A 20,310-nucleotide genomic window follows, 5' to 3' on the forward strand; every position below is an offset into this window, starting at 1 on the left:
TGGTTACTGGCTTCATCACTTGCAGAAAATGGGGCTGACATGTCACCACTTTTTGGAAGGCTGTGGATTTGGGGCACATGCAGTTGACATTGCAGACCCAGATCTGGACATGCACAGTGTGACTTCTGTGCATGCGTAAATTAATATCAGAGTTTGCGAAAATGTAAAATTTAATAAATCTTTGAATCATCCCAACAATGAATAAATGCATATAAATACTATAAATCAGATGTGTTTAACATATAAAACATAATAAATGAGATGTGTTAATATGTATTTATGTGGACAGTTTATATGCTTAACACTTTGCACTGTACCCAATCTGCAAATTTAGTGACAAGAACAATTATTATTTTAAATGACCTGTTGAAAAATCCTCTGCCCTTTAAAAATCCTTCAGATCTGTTACCCAATCTAACCAGTGGCGTTTACTTCCAGATTCCGTTACTCTTCTAACTCATCACATATGCAAACTATGGCTCCTTCCTCCCCATTGCTGAGGGATTTAAATATAGATCCAGTCCTGGACTAGCAGCTGTTTTTATAGTTCAGCAGTCAGTCCGATTTAGAAACCAAGGGTGAAATTTAATAGGATGAGAGATTCATAAAGTGAGAGATTTGGTAAGAAATCTCCAGGTTTTTTTAAGCGGCAATCATTTACACTGCAAAACCAGTTTGATTTTGCAGTGTAAATGATTGCTGCTTTCTGAATCTCTTATCCTATTAAATTTAACCCCAAGAGTCTGAATCACAGAAGAGTCTGAATCACAGACACCGAATCAGAGCTAGGGTGTTTGGCGCCCCCCTGAAAACTATACATTTTTGCCCTCTCATACTTTACAAAGGGAGGCTCGCGCTGAAGAAAAAGGTATAGTCTCACAAAAAACGGGGGTGGACACACAATGGTACCCCCATTTTAAATTACACCACACAGTAGCACAATCTTATTCACATTACACTGCATGTAGTGACCCTTATTCACGTTACACTACATAATAGTGCTCCTTACACATAATGCCCACAGTAGAAGTATGGCTTACACACATAATGCCTAGTGGTAGCCTCTCTTTTACCTATAACAATGCCAGAAGTGCCACTTATACACATAATAATGCCTTCAGTAGTCCACTGCAGAGTCCATCCATACTACTCTACTATCCCCTGCAGCCTAATCTCATGCCTTCCCCCTGCAGCGCAACGGCATCCTCCCTCTTTCTCCTGCACACCAAACCCCTTCTTCTCCCCACAGCCAGTGCTCGCCTTCCCACTGTAGTCTGAATCCCCCTCCTCTGTAACCCGAATCCCATTATCCCTGGTAAACTGCAGCCCTCCTCCATCCTTTCCCCTGCATACCCAAACTGTTCCACCCCATGCAGTCAGTTCCCTCCATTCACACTGAATTCCCCTTTCAGCTACAATCTTTTCTCCCCACTGCAGCCACAATACTCCCTTCCCCCCTTTTTCTTGTTCTAGGGCTCCCTGCAACCCCAGCACCTGAAATGTGTGCTATCTTCATAATGAGTGAGGAACATTCACAGTGCTGGGACAGCTTCTCCCAGTCCCAGTCATGTGGTAAGTCAAACTTGCATATATACAGTATATATTACAAAAGGTTTCATATCTATCTATCTATCTATCTATCTAGTGTTGTGGTTTTATTTTTTTACATTTGGTAGCCAATGGGTGTGCTTTTATTTTTTTTTACCTCAGTGCAAGTGTGGGGGATGGTCTGGGGGTGGGTGGATCTGTGTGTGTGGGTGAGAGATCTAGTGGGCCTCTTAAAAAAATTCTAGCTCACTAACGGCCTTATTTTGGTTCATTCTTTCTGACAAAATCCTTCTTAGATGGGCAAAACCATGTGCACTGCAGGTGGGGCAGATGTAACATGTGCAGAGAGCATTAGATATGGGTGGGGTTTTACTTCAAAGTGAGATCTATATTGCAGTGTAAAAATAAAGCAGTCAGTATTTTCCCTGCACAGAAACAAAATTACTCACCCAAATCTAATTCTCTCTGCACATGTTACATCTGCCCCCCCTGCAGTGCACATGGTTTTGTCCATCTAAGAAGGATTTTGTCAGAAAGAATGAACCAAAATAAGGCCCTAAGTTCTTACGCCCATGCATTCTTGCGTAATGGACATTACAATGTGTGACAATTTGTAATGGGCATTACACTGTGGGGTATTATGTGTAAATTGCTTTATGGTACACACTCTTTGAAATTGGCATGCCATAAGTAAGCTCAAGTTCTTTATTTAGAAATAAAACAGGGGGGGGAACATGCCCTTGCTCCGGGCATCGTGGAACCAAGCTTCATCACTAATCGTAGGTGATTGCAATATCCTTATTGATCAAAGGTGATTGCAATATCCTTATTAATAGTCCACATTCTCCTTGTGTCTCCCAACTACTCTCATTAATGTCCTCACTTACCTACTGTGGACTGGCTCCTCTAATTATCAGCATGGCCTCTGCCTTGATCTTGTATTCACAAGACTGTTACTGAAGACTACCTAGCCTCCTGAAAACTACAGATATATTAACTGAATTCATTTTCAATAGAATTCCACCTCTTTGTGACACCCTAAAACTGCTGTATCACACCTTAACCAAACTCTAGAACTAGCCTAGTTGAATTGTCTCTAGCTACCTCTCGCGCTTCAATTAGACTTAAGATGTAAACCATGGCTTACTAACACTTTGAATGAACATCTGTGAAAGATGTTCAAAATATCCACTAAAAATGCCAGCGTTGCTCACATTTATTATAGAAAAGGGGATTTTTGTAAGAACTTACCGTTCAAATCCCTTTCTCGGAGTCCATCCTGGTGACACAGCTTAACCATGGGATGTAGTAGGATCAGTAGGAGCCAAGCACCTATGCTATGGTTTTTGAGAGGCAGACTCCTCCCTCACTGCATCCTGAAAACTTCAGTTCAAACTTCAAAAGCCCACTAAGATACAATACTCAGTATAATGCCTGAACATATTAATTTGCACAATCAAAAAATTAACCGTATAATAATGAAAATGTAACAGGAAAACACAAAAAGAGGGTGTTAATCACACAGGGGAGTAAGATTCTGAATAAGTTTGGTGACCCCTTTAATCATTGCAATATTTGGAACATGTACCATTACAGTAAGGGTGTGCTACCACTGGACATGAGTTTAGAGCAAAGGAGGATTTTTGAAGAATAAAAAAACTAGAGCATGTCTCTATGTGGTGCACCAAAGGAGAGATATATAAAATGTAACTTTTATTTAATCTTTCATAAAATTTAGCAAAATAAAAGGACACAATACATATACACACATACATACATTGACATGTAATTAAAAAGGATAATTAAATCCTCACAACGTTGGGCCCCACTGCCCAATATGAGTTTTAATAAACTTTATTTGTCACTGATAATATGATGCTCAGATCTGTAAATTTGTACTGGTTAAGTCAAATATCACCAGTCTCATATCTTGTACATTATTTTCCTTATATACGAGGCATTAGGTTGTAATCACCTTATCAAGAAGGGCAAGAAAAGATCAGCCTGAATGGCTGAAAATATATGGGATGGTGCGATGTTGTGATTGGCACACATCCGCAATTTTTTAGTAGCTCTTATATTTTTATATTTTTAAGTACAGGTGTATCTTCATACAAGTGATAATGAAATCCAGGTCAAAAAGACAGCAAATGCTGCTTATATATTGCCTGGAAAGATCAGCGTGTGTGTCACATTGGCTAAATACTCAGCTGCGGTCCCCACATATGTTGTTATATGTTTTTTTTTATATGTTTTTTTTTTTTTACCATAGCCGAGTCGGACAGTCCTGAGTCACCGGACCCTTCCTCTTCATGCCCACCAGTACAGCAGCTCCACCATCAGGTCGCCCACAGGATCCCCCAACTTCAGGGGATCCCATTGGCAGCCAGCTGCTTAACACGATATTGCAGCAAGGGGTGGAGACTGGGGCCCATCATGAGCGGCCAGGGCCGGAGCTACCACTAGGCAGCATTGGGCAGCTGCCTAGGGCGCTGGCGGGCGCCACTTATTTATCATTTAATCACTTAACCTACATACAATAGGTGCGCGCCAGTGGTGTTTAGGTGTGCACCACTGGCGCAGCACCTCTAGTGCCCACCCCCCGCCACAAACCTTGTCCCCGTCCCCCCCATCACCTTTGGTTTGGCGATCCCCTGCCGCCCGCCCCGCTAGCCGCCTGTCACTCATATTACAGTGACGTCGGCGGCAGGCTCGGGGGGACTCAGGAGCGCTCAGGCACCCGAGTCCTTCCGAGCCGCCGCAATCATCCCCCAGCCTGCAGCCGACGTCACTGCTGAAAGTGACAGGCGCCGGCAAAGGCGGACAGCGCAGCGGCGGCATGGAAGCTCCGGCGTACTAACGCTGGAGCAGAGGTGAGAAGCCTACAAATTCCTGTGGTGGGTTTTGCTGGGGCAGGACAAACCTGCCCTGGTAGGTTTGTCCTGCCCCAGCAAAATTCACCACTCAAGGGGTTAACTGCCTGGGGGAGTGGGTTAAAATCTATGTGTCTATGATGAGTCCCTGAATGGCTGTGTGTGTGTGTGTGTGTGTGCGCGCGCGCCCTCACGGAATAAATAATTGGGGGGGGGGGGGCTGGCAGAGGTTTTGCCTAGGGTGCCAAGGACCCTTGCACCGGCCATGTGAGCCGCATTGCTGGCGGAGTGAGTGGCTGCCACGACTAATCTGTTGGAGCAGTCCAGCTGACAGAATGACATTCTGGCAGACCTTGCCACCACCGCCAAGTCGCTTATGGCGGGCCACGCAGCAATCCCATCTGCAGCCCCACCCCAAGCTACCCCACCACCTTCATCATCAGACGACCCTCCACTGCCCACCGTCAGAAGAGGGCGAAAACCCGCTGCCCCCAAGTCCCCATCAACCAAGGGGAAAAGAGGGCGGAAGTAATGTTATCATGTCACCTTATAGACTTCATCTGTGATTTGGCCCCAAATCTTGTCCTTTGCTGTGGTGGGTCACATCCTGTATGTGCAATCTGGAAATACAGAGTATTGGTTTGATGCTGTGGATCCTGGTTAGCATTATTCCTGGATGATGCAGGTCGGATGCTGGTGTGGGCTTTCATTTCACCATGCACCTGCTGTGTCTCACATGTTTCATGTAATGGCACTTCTTGTTCTGCCTGGTTGTTTTTTTTATATGACATTTTATAATTATTTTCTTTTTCAAAAATATAAATTTCGCTGTGATGCTTAACAGCAATAAAAACTATTTGACACCATTAAAAGCATGTGTTTGATGTGTAATTTATTGTGTTCCTTGTGTAACCTAAATACATTATTTGTGTGTACATACACATCATTGAGTATGGTGTTGAGGAGGATGAAGTGATGTCTTGATCATGTGTGCCTTGCTGACCTTCTCCATGAGGAATAAAATGTTCAGCTCCACCATTTACCAGCACCTGTGCTGAGCTACTTAATAGGTGAGAAAGCGGTTTCCCTGCAGGTGATGTTACTCATACATTATCAGTTAACTGCAGGACCAGAGCATTGACTCAATCATGGAGTGGGTCAGGTAGGCAAACATGGGGGTAATGAGACATTTGTCGAGGAATGCATATGTGTGCTCCCTTCACAAACAGTGATGGTTTTTCATAGGTGAAGATGTGTCAGTCGACCAAGCATGACAAAATGGTTTGTGTGCAAACATCATCTAATATTGTAACAAATAAGACATTACAGACTGATAGGCAGATGTTGGGAACCTTTGCTAGAGATATGTGATTGCAATAATGTGCTTCCTGGCATCTTACATACAGAGTGTGATAAATAATGTTATTAGGAGATAGCAAAGTTAAAAATTTATGTCCAAGGTAAATATTAGTGAGATTGTGGGCAAAATAGTGTCCATGAGCTTACGACATTTAACAAACATTGCAAGTAGAAATGGTGACCCAAAAACACATTGTTGGTGTTAGACGTGATAGATGTGTTTAAAATATAAATTAGACTTGTATGTTTGTGTTGCAGTGAAAAAGTTGACACATGTCGACTCCTATGAATTGTGTATCCTGCTTTCTAAAGATGGAAAACACACTTACACTAAGGGTGTAGATGGTTACAAAATGACTAATTGGACATATTGAAACATGTGTATTTGGATTAATACTACATAAAAATAAACCAACCTTTAAATGGTGAGAAGTGTAGAAAGAGAACCTTCCTATGTATTTCTGGCTTGCAGGTACTGAAATGAGGCATTTCACTTAATAGCCTGCAGCATTGCTTAATATTGCAGTCAGGTGTATGCAATTTACTTGTAATTGGCGTTAATTAGCAGACCAGGGCGGCCGTACTCAGGCGGAAACTCTAAAGCCCCCTACACACGGGGAAATATATTGCTCAGCGTCTCCTTTTCATCAGCGACCAGAGATGGTCGCTGATGAAAGGGAATCCCTGCCAGTGGTGCCGCAGAGGTAATCAGCTGGTCGCAGGAGCTTGCGATTAGAATGGGGCAGAAAACGGGAGCGCGCACCCGGCGATTTATCGCGGGGGCACACTCCCATCACTGGCAATATGGTTGCCAGCGACCATATATCCAGCGATTTCAGCCCCTATCGCCCCCGTGTGTACACAGCTATAGAGTGGTATAGAGCACTCTTTGGCGTCTGACTGTTTTTGCCCCAAAATGCACGGTGCGCTCGTCAAGCGAGGCGGTTGTCCCTCCGTGTAGTTTGAGTGTACACCCCCATGTATGCCCAGGTATACGCCCAGTTTTCTGGCCTCTCCCCTAAAAATGCCCACACCACGTCCACTGTCACCATGCGATTGCGGATAGGATTTTTTGCTCGGGACAGTCCGTTCGTCAGCGGTGTGCTGATGCCGCACATGCGCATAGCGAATGGTACGCATGCGCAGTAGAAAAAAAACTCCGGACTGTGCAAACGCGGACCTGCAGCAACCAGTAAATAGTGACATGGGTGCCTACCCGAGTGCACCCCCCGAGTGCACCCCGGCTGAGGGGAAACAGTGGCAGGTTTCTTGTTTCAGCGCCTGCCTGGTAGGGAGGCACACGTAGGGAGGGAAGGAGGAGGTGGGGGCCTGGCCCGGGACACTGTTGGAAGTGGGTGGAGGGAGAGAGGCTGCTGGTCACATAGGAGTCAGGACCTAGGCGCCAGATAGAGGAAGAGTGACAAAGGCTGCCTGCGCTGCACTGTCATACAGGCTGACACTGACAGGAGCAGCACAGACAGTTGCAGAAGCGCACAGCAGCAGGGTCAGCGGAGCAGTGGGAGCGCATCTCCAGCCCGGTGCCTCCCTGCTTTGCAGGCGCTGCTCAGCGTCGGCCCTGACCTCCTCTTAAACAGCCTGGCACAGCGGGCGGATGGGAGAGCTGGGGAGCGGGCGAGGGAGTCGGCGGTGCACGGCTCCGGTGCCCCTGTGATCTTCCAGCGCCCGGAGCTTGTGCTCCACCGGCTCCGCCCTTCCTACGCTCCTGGGTCTTCTCCACAGCATCCTCCTCGCACGTGCAGCACTGGCAGACCCTGGCACACATTTCACCTATAAGCTCTTCTCCTCTGCCACCACATCACCACTGAGACCATAATTAAGTGATTCCTCCCCTGAACATTCTAGAGAAGCCGCACACACTCGTGACACATCAATATTTGAAAAATTTGTCCCTACTCTACAAAAGCCGGTAAAATACTCACTAAGCGCTGCGGAATATGTATGCGCTATATAGGAAACCGTTAATAAATAAGTATTTGCGAACCCTGACCATGCTGCGTTGCTGCCCCTGCTGTCAGTCAAAATGATTGCATCCTTCTGGGAAACTTTGCGTGCAAAAGAAGAAAAAACGCCTTATGGCTATTTTTGCACTTCCGTGCCCGATACTGAATCGGGCCCGTGGTGTACAGTGTGTATAAAGGTGTATACACACGGGGGCGATTATTGCAAATATCGCTGGAAATATGGTCGCTGATCGACCATATTGCCCGCGATGGGAGTGTGCACCGGCGATATATCGCCGAGTGCGTGCTCCCGTTTTTAGTCCCGTAGTGATCGCTGGTCGCAGGAACATGCTCCTGCGACCAGCTGATTTCCACTGCCAGGCTCCCCCGGCAGTTTCTTTTTCATCAGCGACCATCTCTGGTCGCTGATGAACAGGAGTCACAGAGCAATATATTGCTCAGCAATATATTGCTGAGCAATATATCTCCCCCTTGTGTACACAGCTTGCCTGAACATTCCTAGGTCTGATTTTAAACAACTCACCTAATCAAGGGGAGAGGGTTCAGTGTTCTCAATTAGTGAGAAGTTTTCTTGATAAGTAATGTCAACTCAATAAAGAAAATTCCAGCAACGATCTTTTGTTTTGCACTGTCATGATCCAAATAGTCCTAATATTATGCAGAAATGACAAATTGGCATTGTTATACAGCATTAGTTCTCAAAATGTCCCATATACAACAAGCAGATAATTAATCAATTAGGATGGAAAGAGAAATAATATACATTAAGTAATGTATTGACTTGCTTTTGTTTGATACATCTTCTTTAACTATGGCCCTTATTCTAGTTCACTCGCAAAGGCAAATTCCTTCTGAAATGGACAAAGCCATGTGCACTGCAGGAGGGGCAGATGTAACATGCGCATAAGAGAAATAAATTTGGGTGGGGTTTTATTTCAAAGTCATGGTTGCCGACCTAACCCTCTCCTTCAGGGAGAAAATGCCCTGTTTCTGGACTTCCCTGGCAATGTATGATTACCATTTCTGCAGACCACAAAGGCCATCCTATTAGTCTACATTTCCCCCGTAAGCAAGGTATGACATTTAGAACCTGATACTTATTTGTAAGTAAAGCTAAAAAAAAAACCAAGTAACTGTGCATAAGGGCAAAACAGTGTTGCACTATAGGTGGGGCAGAAGAAACATGGGCATAGAAATTTACAGTAGATTTGTGTGGGTTTGTCCAAACGGAAATCTAAATTGTAGTGTAAAAATAAAGCTAACTAATACCCCTTTTACACCAAAATCCCTGGTCGGACCCTGGTCTTTGAACACAGGAGTTTCCAGGGTTGGACCCAGCTTCATACCCAATTTACACAGCACTGTGAACCAGGTCGGACCCAGGTCTGCACTGTTTACACTGAACCTGGGTCAGCCCTGCTTTTCCCTATGGATGACCTTAAAAATCCCTCAATGATTTAAAATAAAAATGAAAAGACATGACTAGTTAGCATTGAAAAATGTTGGTTTGTTTATTTTGTAAAATATTTTTCTAAAAGTTTTATTCAGTGCTCAAGCACACATAGCGGTATAAAAGTGCAGCATCTCCCATGTGCTCTCCCCAGCCCCTTCCCCTGCAGCAGCAGACCGAATCTCCCATGTGCTCCCCCCCCCCCCAAAAAAAAAAATTATATAAATGATACTGCATCCAATTATGAATTCTGTGTGCACTGCCCATATCCTTCCTGGCTGCTGTCTTTTGCCACTGCAGCGCACTGTGGAAAGGGGTACTCTTTACCTAGAACGGCGCCCATCGCGACCATCGCATGCACTAAAAAACAGGTGCGATGCGATGCCCGCGATTTCCCATAGGGATCAATGTTAAAAGTGTGATTGGACGCGATTTTAGTGTTCAATGGCTCAATGGGCGCGATTTTTCCATAGGAAACAATGTTAAATGGGCCACGGAGCCCAAATAGTCACCCTAAAGTCAGAAATGGCCCCCTCAATTGTTAACGCCACCCCACGATCAACGTCAACCCGAAGCGTGGCGAGCGCAGCGGTACGCGTCCTCCGACCTTTTCATTCCCCCACTATCCACGTCGGCGTGGAGTTGAGAATAGAATAGTGTGGCGAGCGCACCGAGCCCGAAGTGTGGCGAGCGGACACGGATACCTTCACAGGTAAACGCGTCCCTTCGCGGGCTTCACAGGTATCCGCGTCCCCTCGCCACGCTTCAGTGGCTCGCTGCGCTCGCCACACTATTCTATTCTCAACTCCACCCTGACGTGGATAGTGGGGGTATGAAAAGGTCGGAGGACGCGTACCGCCGCCCCTCGCGGGCTCGCTGCGCTCGCCACGCTTCGGGTTCACGTTGATCGTGGGGTGGCGTTAAAAATTGTGGGGGCCATTTAAGACTTCAGGGGGACTATTAGGGCTCTGTGGCCCATTTAACATTGTTTCCTATGTAAAAATCGCGGGCATTGAGGCATTTAACACTAAAATCGCGTCCAATCACACTTTTAACATTGATCCCTATGGGAAAATCGCGGGCATCGCGTCGCACCCGTTTTTTTAGTGCATGCAATGCCCGCAATTTTTTACCCCCGATGACCGCGATGGACATCGTGGGCGCCGTTCTAGGTAAAGAGTACCTGGAAAGGTATCCAGCACTTCTGGTATCCTTTCAGCACTACCTGGATGTCCCAACCTGGGTTGGGACCATTTACACCGCCTACGACCCAGGTCCAACCAGTGTTCAACCCTGGTCAGGACCTGGGTAGGAGACCAGTGTTACTGGACCTGGGTTGGCGCCTTTTACACCAACGCTGACCTGGGTCCGACCTGGGTTATTCGTTGGTGTAAAAGGGGTATAACAGTTCTGGGCTACATGCAAAATCAGCCAGTATTTACCCTGATTTTTAGTGTAAAATAAAAAATAGAATTAACATTGGGTTGTGCTGACCAGCATGTGGGCTATTAATGGTCCTACTGGTACTAGTCTCACAGCATGACCAATGTTAAAATAAATACACACTGACACCCAGAACAGTACAATTTTATTCACAGACATGCAACACACCACTATTCCAACATCCATACACGTACCACTCCACACTTCCACGCACGCAAGTCCCCTTGTCCAGCAGCAATCCAAGGGTTAAACAATAAACACTATACCAGGACCAATGCACTTGAGGAGCCGCATATGTGTTGACAAATGCGGCTCCTCTCTGATACTAAGGAAAATTACCTCAACCAATACATCCTGATTGGATGTAGCCGTCTTAACGTGGGCAAGTGGGACCTGGATTGGGTGAAATAAAAGGAGAGATAAATGGTAAAATAATTTGTGGTGCATTGTGTATTTGAAAGAAGACTAAAAACGTATTTAGGCTAAGAGAGTGGTTCTCAGCCTCGGGCCTTAGGACCCCCCCAACAGTGCACGTTGTCCAGGTCACCGGGCAGGTGCACTAGTTCTTCATTGACACATTTTCAAAGATCACAGGTGGAGCTAATTATTTCACTTGTGATTCTGTGTGGGGACCTGGAAAACGTGCACTGTTGGGGGTCCTGAGGATCGAGGTTAACCACTGGGCTAAGAGCATAATGAAATTGTAATTGCTAAACGTTAAAATACTGGTTTACTAATGTTGTTCAGCTGCTCAAATACTTAGTAAATTTCCCCTAAACTGTTGTTAACATTAGGGAGTTTTATTTCACATGGGATGTTGCTATGGGCAACCAATCAGAATTTAATTCTTATTTATTTAGCACCTTCTAGAAGATAATAGATAGAAAATGATTGGTTGCCACATCCCATGTGAAATAGAACTCCCATTTTAGTCCCCATTTGTTGTGATAGCACATCGACCAGCACAGCTGTCTCTGGATTGCATCTAAAGAAGTGTTTCCCAACCTGGGGTATGTGTACCTCGGGGGGTACGCTGCAGACTGGTTGGGGATACTTGAAAACAATATTTTCAATGGCAGAAGAGGAAGAAGTCTCTCGATGCTGTGAAGATGAACCACGTTGTATCACTTCCGGTTCCGTCTGCAGCATCTCCTTGTATTTTTGCCTGAATAGCAATCCAATGGGAGCTACCCATGCTGCCCTCAGACATCAGCGTTCATCTGCCCTTCGCTGACACAGATGGAGGAAGCAGTGGTTTTAATCCTACAGGCATTACCAGGAACCTCAGCAACGGGATCAGTATGAAATCCCGACGGTTGAAATACAGACGCTGGAATCCCAACCGCTGCAATGCCGACAACGGGGGCCGTGAATTGAAAGCACAGATATAGCAATTGGTTGCATAGTGTTGCATAGTGTTGGTTGTAAATTGCAACGGAATATGGTGAATATAAGAGCAGCAGCCGCTCAAGGTAATTTGACTGGGTCCAGGCAGCATCTTCAGGTGAATATTGCTCATGTCGCTTGAGCGAAATTAGGCATACACACTAGAAGATATTGCCATCAATATCGCTCAGAGGCCCCTTTTCTGAACGATATTGATGGCAATATATTTTAGTGTGTATGGGCCTTAATATGAACATATATTTAAATACAGATAAGTTCGCATTATTATTTATTTATTTTATTAGCAGTTTCTTATATAGCGCACACAGATTCCGCAGCGCTTTACAGAGAATATATGAACATTCACATCAGTCCCTGCCCCAGTGGAGCGTACAATCTATATTCCCTACCACATGTACACACAGACATTATAGGGTTCATTTTTTGGGAGCCAATAAACCTACCAGTATATTTTTGGGTTGTGGGAGGAAACCGGGGTACCTGGAGGAAACCCACGCAAGCACAGGGAGAATATACAAACTCTGCACAGTTATGCTGTGTACACACGGGAGCAATAGGGGCTGAAATCGCTGGGAATATGGTTGCTGAGCGACCATATTGCCAGTGATTGGAGTGTGCACCAGCGATAAATCGCCGGGTGCGCGCTCCTGTTTTCAGCCCCTGAATGGTCGCTGGTCGGAGGAGCATGCTCCTCCGACCAGCGACATCCCCTGCCTCTTCACCCAGCAGTGTTTAAATTTTCATCTGCGACCATCTCTGGTCGCAGATGAAAACGGGACACGGGGCAATGATTGCTGAGCAATATATTGCCCCGTGTGTACGCACCTTTAGGGCCATGGTGGGTATTGAACCCATGACCTCAGTGAGGCAGTAATGCTAACCATTACACCATCCGTACTGCAACAGGGTGAAAGGCAGGTTGATTTATACTCCTTTCACACTTGCAAGCCGGGTTCTAAGTTCCGGGCGTGACCCGGCTTGCAAGTGCTTTCACACTGGCCACCCTACCCGGAATGAAGTCGGGCGGGTGGCATCATCTGGAGGCTTAGCCGGAGCGGCGCTGGGAGATGTCAGCACCTCCCAGCGGCGTATTTTCACTGCAGTGAACGGATCTGGGTCACGCTGACCCAGAATACCCGTTCACACTCACCGCATCCTGTGTCGATTCCGGAATCTACTCAGGTCAGGACCTGGGTAGAAATCCCAGAATGCTGAACACAGGATGCGGTGACAATTCCCTTTCACACTGAGCTAAATCCCAGGTTGATCCGCGTTCATATGCAAAAACCCAGGATATTTTTGCAAGTGTGAAAGGGGTATTACTGATAGCTGCAAAGTTGATTGGTTGTATTTTTTCGTATGAATGAATAAAGAATCCACTGGCATTTATACATTAACTAGCTGAGGTACCCGGCGTTGCCTGCGTTTGGTTATGCTTAAAATAAAGAAGAGTGCTAATTGCACAACCAATCACCATTCCCACCTTCTTTATTGTAATCTTAACCACTAACCATTCCTATGGTTTGGTGGGCAACATTGTGGGTCTAAGTAGTCGTAACCCGATAGGAACCAAATCAATGTTCTCTACCCCGTTATGCACCTTTCCATATTTTGCTTCCCTGATCCACTTTACGTAGTAGGCAGACCCATTTTGGGGGCGTCAGGACCTCCACAGGGATGTTAGCGGTGTCTTAACCCCCACATTAATTTTTTTCCAGATTGTAAGTAATATCTGTAGCAAGGTTGGTGTAAATTTCTCCAGAGTTATGTTGGATATCTTGCTTCCATGACCCACGGACCTCCACGGGGTTATCTTACCCACACAGTATTTTGGGTACTTATGAGTTATCTGGGCGCCCGATTTTTTGATTGTATGCCTTAAGTTAAGGCATACAATCAGATGCGATGCGATGCGATATCGCATCGCATGCGATGACCCGATTTTTCCATAGGAATCAATGTTAAAATGGACGGAGTCCATTTTAACATGGAATTCAATGGGAAAAAGGGGTCCTTTTCATACCCCTACTATCCAAGTGGGCATGGAGTTGGATATAAACCTGTGGCGAGCGTAGCGAGCCACCGAGCCCGAAGCGTGGCGAGCGAAGCGAGCCCCGCAAGGGGACGGTATTCTATGTCCCCTCGCGGGGCTCGCTACGCTCGCCATGCTTCAGGCTCGGTGGCTCGCCACAGGTTTATATCCAACTCCATGCCCACTTGGATAGTAGGGGTATGAAAAGGACCCCTTTTTCCCATTGAATTCCATGTTAAAATGGACTCAGTCCATTTTAACATTGATTCCTATGGAAAAATCGGGTCATCGCATCGCATCCGATGGTCGCATGCGATGCGATGTGCCCGATCCGACCCGATTTAGAAATCGGGCGCCCGGATAACTCATATGTACCGTATTTTGTTATGCTGGATATCTTGCTTTCCTGACCCATTTTGTGTAGAGGGCGGATCCCGTCCCCGGGACGCCAATGGGGGTGGCTAGGGATGTCTAAACCATACATTATTTTTAAATTATATGTGTATCAAGTTTGGTGTAAATTGCTCCAGGCATTGCAGAGTTATGTTGGATATCTTCCTTCCCGGAACCACTTACCCCTTTTTAGGCCCGAGATCCCCACAGTATTTTTATTTCCAGATTATAAGTCATGTGTGTACCAAGTATACTGTAAATTGCTCCAGTCATTTCAGAGTGCTGGAACAAACACACATACATACATATATATGGTACTTATGTAGTATCTGGGCTTCCGATTTAGAAATCGGATCGCATCGCATCGTATCGCATGCGACCAAATCGTATGCGATGCGATGGTCAAGATTTTTCCATAGGATTCAATGTTAAAATGGTCTGAGTCCATTTTAACATAGAATTCAATGGGAAAAAGGGGTCCTTTTCCTTTCCCCACTATCCAAGTGGGCATGGAGTTGGATATAAACCTGTGGCGAGCGCAGCGAGCCACCGAGCCCGAAGCGTGGCGAGCCCCGCGAGGGGACACAGAATACTTTTTAAGAAATATGCGTCCCCTCGCGGGGCTCGCCACGCTTCGGGCTCGGTGGCTCGCTGCGCTCGCCACGCTATATAAAATCAACTCTATGCCCACTTGGATAGTGGGGAAATGAACAGGACCTTCTTAACATTGAATCCTATGCAAAATCGCATCGAATCGCATCGCATCTGATTGTATGCCTTAAGGTAAGGCATACAATCACAAAATCGGCAGCCCAGATACTACATAAGTACTATATATACAGTCGGGCAAAAAAGTATTTAGTCAGCCACCAATTGTGCAAGTTCTCCCACTTAAAAAGATGAGAGAGGCCTGTAATTTTCATCATATGTATACCTCAACTATGAGAGACAAAATGAGGAAAAAAAATCCAGAAAATGACATTGTCTGATTTTTAAAGAATTTATTTTCAAATTATGGTGGAAAATAAGTATTTGGTCAAAAACAAACAAGCAAGATTTCTTGCTCTCACAGACCTGTAACTTCTTCTGTAAGAGGCTCCTCTGTCCTCCACTCGTTACCTGTATTAATGACACCTGTTTGAACTCTTTATCTATATAAAAGACACCTGTCCAACACTTCAAACAGTCACACTCCAAACTCCACTATGGCCAAGAGCAAAGAGCTGTCAAAGGACACCAGAAACAAAATTGTAGACCTGCACCAGGCTGGGAAGACTGAATCTGCAATAGGTAAGCAGCTTGGTGTGAAGAAATCAACTGTGGGAGCAATTATTAGGAAATGGAAGGCATACAAGACCACTGATAGTCTCCCTCGATCTGGGGCTCCCCGCAAGATCTCACCCCGTGGGGTCAAAATGATCACAAGAACGGTGATCAAAAATCCCAGAACCACACGGGGGGACCTAGTGAATGACCTGCTGAGAGCTGGGACCAAAGTAACAAAGGCTACCATCAGTAACACACTACGCCGCCAGGGACTCAAATCCTGCAGTGCCAGACGTGTCCCCCTGCTAAAGGCAGTACATGTGCAGGCCCGTCTGAAGTTTGCTAGAGAGCATTTGGATGATCCAGAAGAGGATTGGGAGAATGTCATATGGTCAGATGAAACCAAAATAGAACTTTTTGGTAACAACTCTACTCGTCGTGTTTGGAGGAGAAAGAATGCTGAGTTGCATCCAAAGAACACCATACCTACTGTAAAGCATGGGGGTGGAAACATCATGCTTTGGGGCTGTTTTTCTGCAAAGGGAACAGGACGACTGCTCCGTGTAAAGGAAAGAATGAATGGGGCCATGTATCGTCAGATTTTGAGTGAAAACCTCCTTCCATCAGCAAGGGCATTGAAGATGAAACGTGGCTGGGTCTTTCAGCATGACAACGATCCCAAACACACTGCCCGGGTAACAAAGGAGTGGCTTCGTAAGAAGCATTTCAAGGTCCTGGAGTGGCCGAGCCAGTCTCCAGATCTCAACCCCATAGAAAATCTTTGGAGGGAGTTGAAAGTCCGTGTTGCCCAGCGACAGCCCCAAAACATCACTGCTCTAGAGGAGATCTGCATGGAGGAATGGGCCAAAATACCAGCAACAGTTTGTGAAAACCTTGTGAAGACTTACAGAAAACGTTTGACCTCTGTCATTGCCAACAAAGGGTATATAACAAAGTACTGAGATGAACTTTTGTTATTGACCAAATACTTATTTTCCACCATAATTTGCAAATAAATTCTTTAAAAATCAGACAATGTCATTTTCTGGATTTTTTTTTCCTCATTTTGTCTCTCATAGTTGAGGTATACCTATAATGAAAGTTACAGGCCTCTCTCATCTTTTTAAGTGGGAGAACTTGCACAATTGGTGGCTGACTAAATACTTTTTTGCCCGACTGTGTGTATATATATATATATATATATATATATATATATATATATATATATATATATATATATATATATATATATATATATATATATAAATAACCTAGATCTCAGACATACTATGATCCATTATTACACGATTAGTGTGTTTTCTTTGTATACTGACCCTAGGTGGGGAATATTAAGACAGAGTTCTATTTCAAATAGGATGTTGCTATGGGCAACCAATCATATACTATTATCTTCTAGAACAGTGATGGCTAACCTTGACACTCCAGCTGTTGTTGAACTACAATAATAAACCTGTAGCAGTGCATGCTGGGATGTGTAGTTTAACAACAGCTGGAGTGTCATGTAGCCATCACTGTTCTAGAAGGTGCTAAATAATAAGCAGATTCTGATTGGTTTCCCATAACAACATCCCATGTGAAATAGTACTCTCATCTTGGTCAATTTCCCCCTAGGGCTGTGGTGGGAGAATCTATATATCCAAGCTACACTTTCTTTGTCGCTAACCTACAGCTTTCTATTGCTCCCCTATTTAGTAAAGAAAACATTGATCCAGCCTCACATCAGACTGAAAAACATTTTGCACCCTTGAGTAAAGATCAACTAATACCATGGTACACATGGGGTGATGGGAGCTTTATGCCAAGCAACCTAGTTAAGCAGATCACTGCCCATGTTCTCAAAAGAGAGAACATAGGTGATGACTTGATTTATTCTGCATGCAGTAGACATCTAGTCAGGCGATAGCAACATGCAGGACCGCGCATCAGTGGGGGCCCTACACACAGGGCAATCCATGCTCCTTTTCTAAGTAATCTAGTCAGATCACTTAGAAATGGGTCTGTAATTGCCCCATAAGGCAGAGCTTCCCAAACACAGTACTCAAGAAACCCCAATAGTACAAGTTTTACTTATATGCATGGCTTAGCACAGATGGTTCAATAAAACTGACTGAAATACTAATTAAGTAATCTGTGCCCAAACAGATATTTAAAACCTGAACTTTTAGGGTGCCAACGGTTTCGGAACCTTTGAACTAAAGCTGACCATAAAATAAGATTTGCGCCCTTCACACCGGATTCCGACGGATCAAGGGGAGTAATAGTGTGAAAGGTGCGGAAATTGTATGTACCTAACCTCAGATTCCGATATCGCAAGTGCTGCACGTAAGATTTGTCAAATTTAGTAGTTGGGGGTCGCATAAGATAGATCGTATGCTAAGAAAGCATAATATTTATCGTATGCAGTTCAACGGCTCCCCTATGGGCAGTTGCCACGGTATGGCATGTGGGGATGCATGTGATGCAAGAAAGATAGATACCCCCGGATGGTTATTTATATGTCTACTGATTTAATACTTTTCATATTTTTTATGTTTTCTGTTTTTTATCCTTAAATAAATGTAAGAATTTTTTTTTTTACCATCATTGTTTTGCATGAGTCATTAAGCGCCACATGGTCCTTTTTTCTTCTTGTTGTATTGTGGCATTCCTCCACGGTGGTGGTGGCTGCTGAAACTTACATCGCACAATCCCAATCCCTAGCTCCTTAAGGTGTCCCATACACGGTAGGTACAATCACATTGAACAGCATAAAAAACATGTGCTGCACATACATTTTTTGTACTAGATCGCATCTCATTGCATTGCCAAACGTATGCAATGCGATCTAGTCCAAACTGCATACAATAATTGTACCATGTATAGGCACCTTCACATATTTTCTTTAGTTTATGTATGCAAAACCTCAGATTAAGGGCAAATGCTGAAGCAGGTTCCTATGGTACAAGATCCTTGCAAGGCTATGCTGTACTAGAACTATTTAAGTGTCTTGCTTTAGTTTCTGCATCTTTAGAAATGCCAAACTTATAGAAAATGAACCTTCATGTCATAAAACTATTAAAATGTGTCAGTGATATTTGCAAAAGGCTAAACTAACCAGTATTTTTAGAAAAAATGTTTAACCTACCATAAAGGAGTTCTTAGGCTGTAAAAAGTTTCATTTCATATCATATAAGTGCTCTTACAAATGTCTCATATAGGACCAAAATTGAAACATCATGAAAATAAATGATGGAGAAGTTGTCAGGTAATACTTTGCGATTTCATTATAATCAAATGTATCCTATTCCAGTCTGCGTCTACTGGTATTTATACATTACATTTTTACAGCTATATTTGATATTTCGGTACTTGTTTCCTAGCATGGCGCTCATCGCATCGTATACCATAAGACTAAATATGGTATGCGATATTGTACAATAAAAAAATTGTATCGCATGGCATACAATGCGATGGTATACAATTTTTTATTGTACAACCACCCTGATGGGTACAATGTTCAATGCCCCCACTATCAACGCGAACCCGAAGCATGGCGAGCGCAGCGAGGGTACACGTCCTCCGACCTTTTCATAACCCCACTATCCGTGTCGGCGTGGAGTTGATTTTAGATAATGTGGCGAGCGCAGCGAGCGGACGCGGAATACATGAAAAGTAATATGCGTGCGCTCGCCACACTATCTAAAATCAACTCCACACCGACGTGGATAGTAGGGGTATGAAAAGGTCGAAGGACGCGTACCTCCGGCGCTCGCCACGCTTCGAGTTCGCGTTGATAGTGGGGGTTCATTTAACATTGTAAGCACACATTAGGCTGCTTATACAATCAAAAATCGTATTGGGGTGCCGAAATTTCATATTTAGTACATATACACAATGTATCATAATCAAACGAAAGAGCTATCAATACAACTATTAAAAATAAATATAATCAGAATAGATCAAAACAATTTTTATTGTTTGGATTTATAGCACAGATCATAAAAACACAGAAAAAAACTTTTACTAAAAAGAATCAAATATTTCACCCTGTATCTAAGGGGTGACTTATTATTTAACACCACTGTATTAATAACTTGTTACTTACAATAGTGGTTGTTATTTTGTGATGGTGGCTTATGGAAAACACACAAGTTTTTATTTATATATTAAGTAAAAAAAAAAAACTAAGTTTTTTTGTAAGAGGGGGGGGGGGGGGATTAGTGGAAATAGTCAATTATGTTGGGAATAGCTGGATCATTCAGCAATCTGCAGAGTAATTTAGACAATAAAACAAAAAGGTCACGCAACAGTCTATGTATGGTCTACATCAAGTTGGGCAATGGTATATCCAAAGTGCAAAAATAGGACCCAAACAAACCTCTATAACAGCAATGCGGAACCTTGGGCCCTCCAGCTGTTGTTGAACTGCACATCCCAGCATGCCCTGCAACAGTTTTGATATTTGGCCATACTAAAGGTGCCCATACACTAGTAATGGGCCCCATACTTCAGCAATCACGATTTATGGATTTCCAGATACAGGGATTTTTTGGCCAG

This window comes from Crinia signifera, chromosome 11 (assembly GCF_055691185.1).
Source record: "Crinia signifera chromosome 11, ASM5569118v1, whole genome shotgun sequence".
Lineage (NCBI taxonomy): Eukaryota > Metazoa > Chordata > Amphibia > Anura > Myobatrachidae > Crinia > Crinia signifera.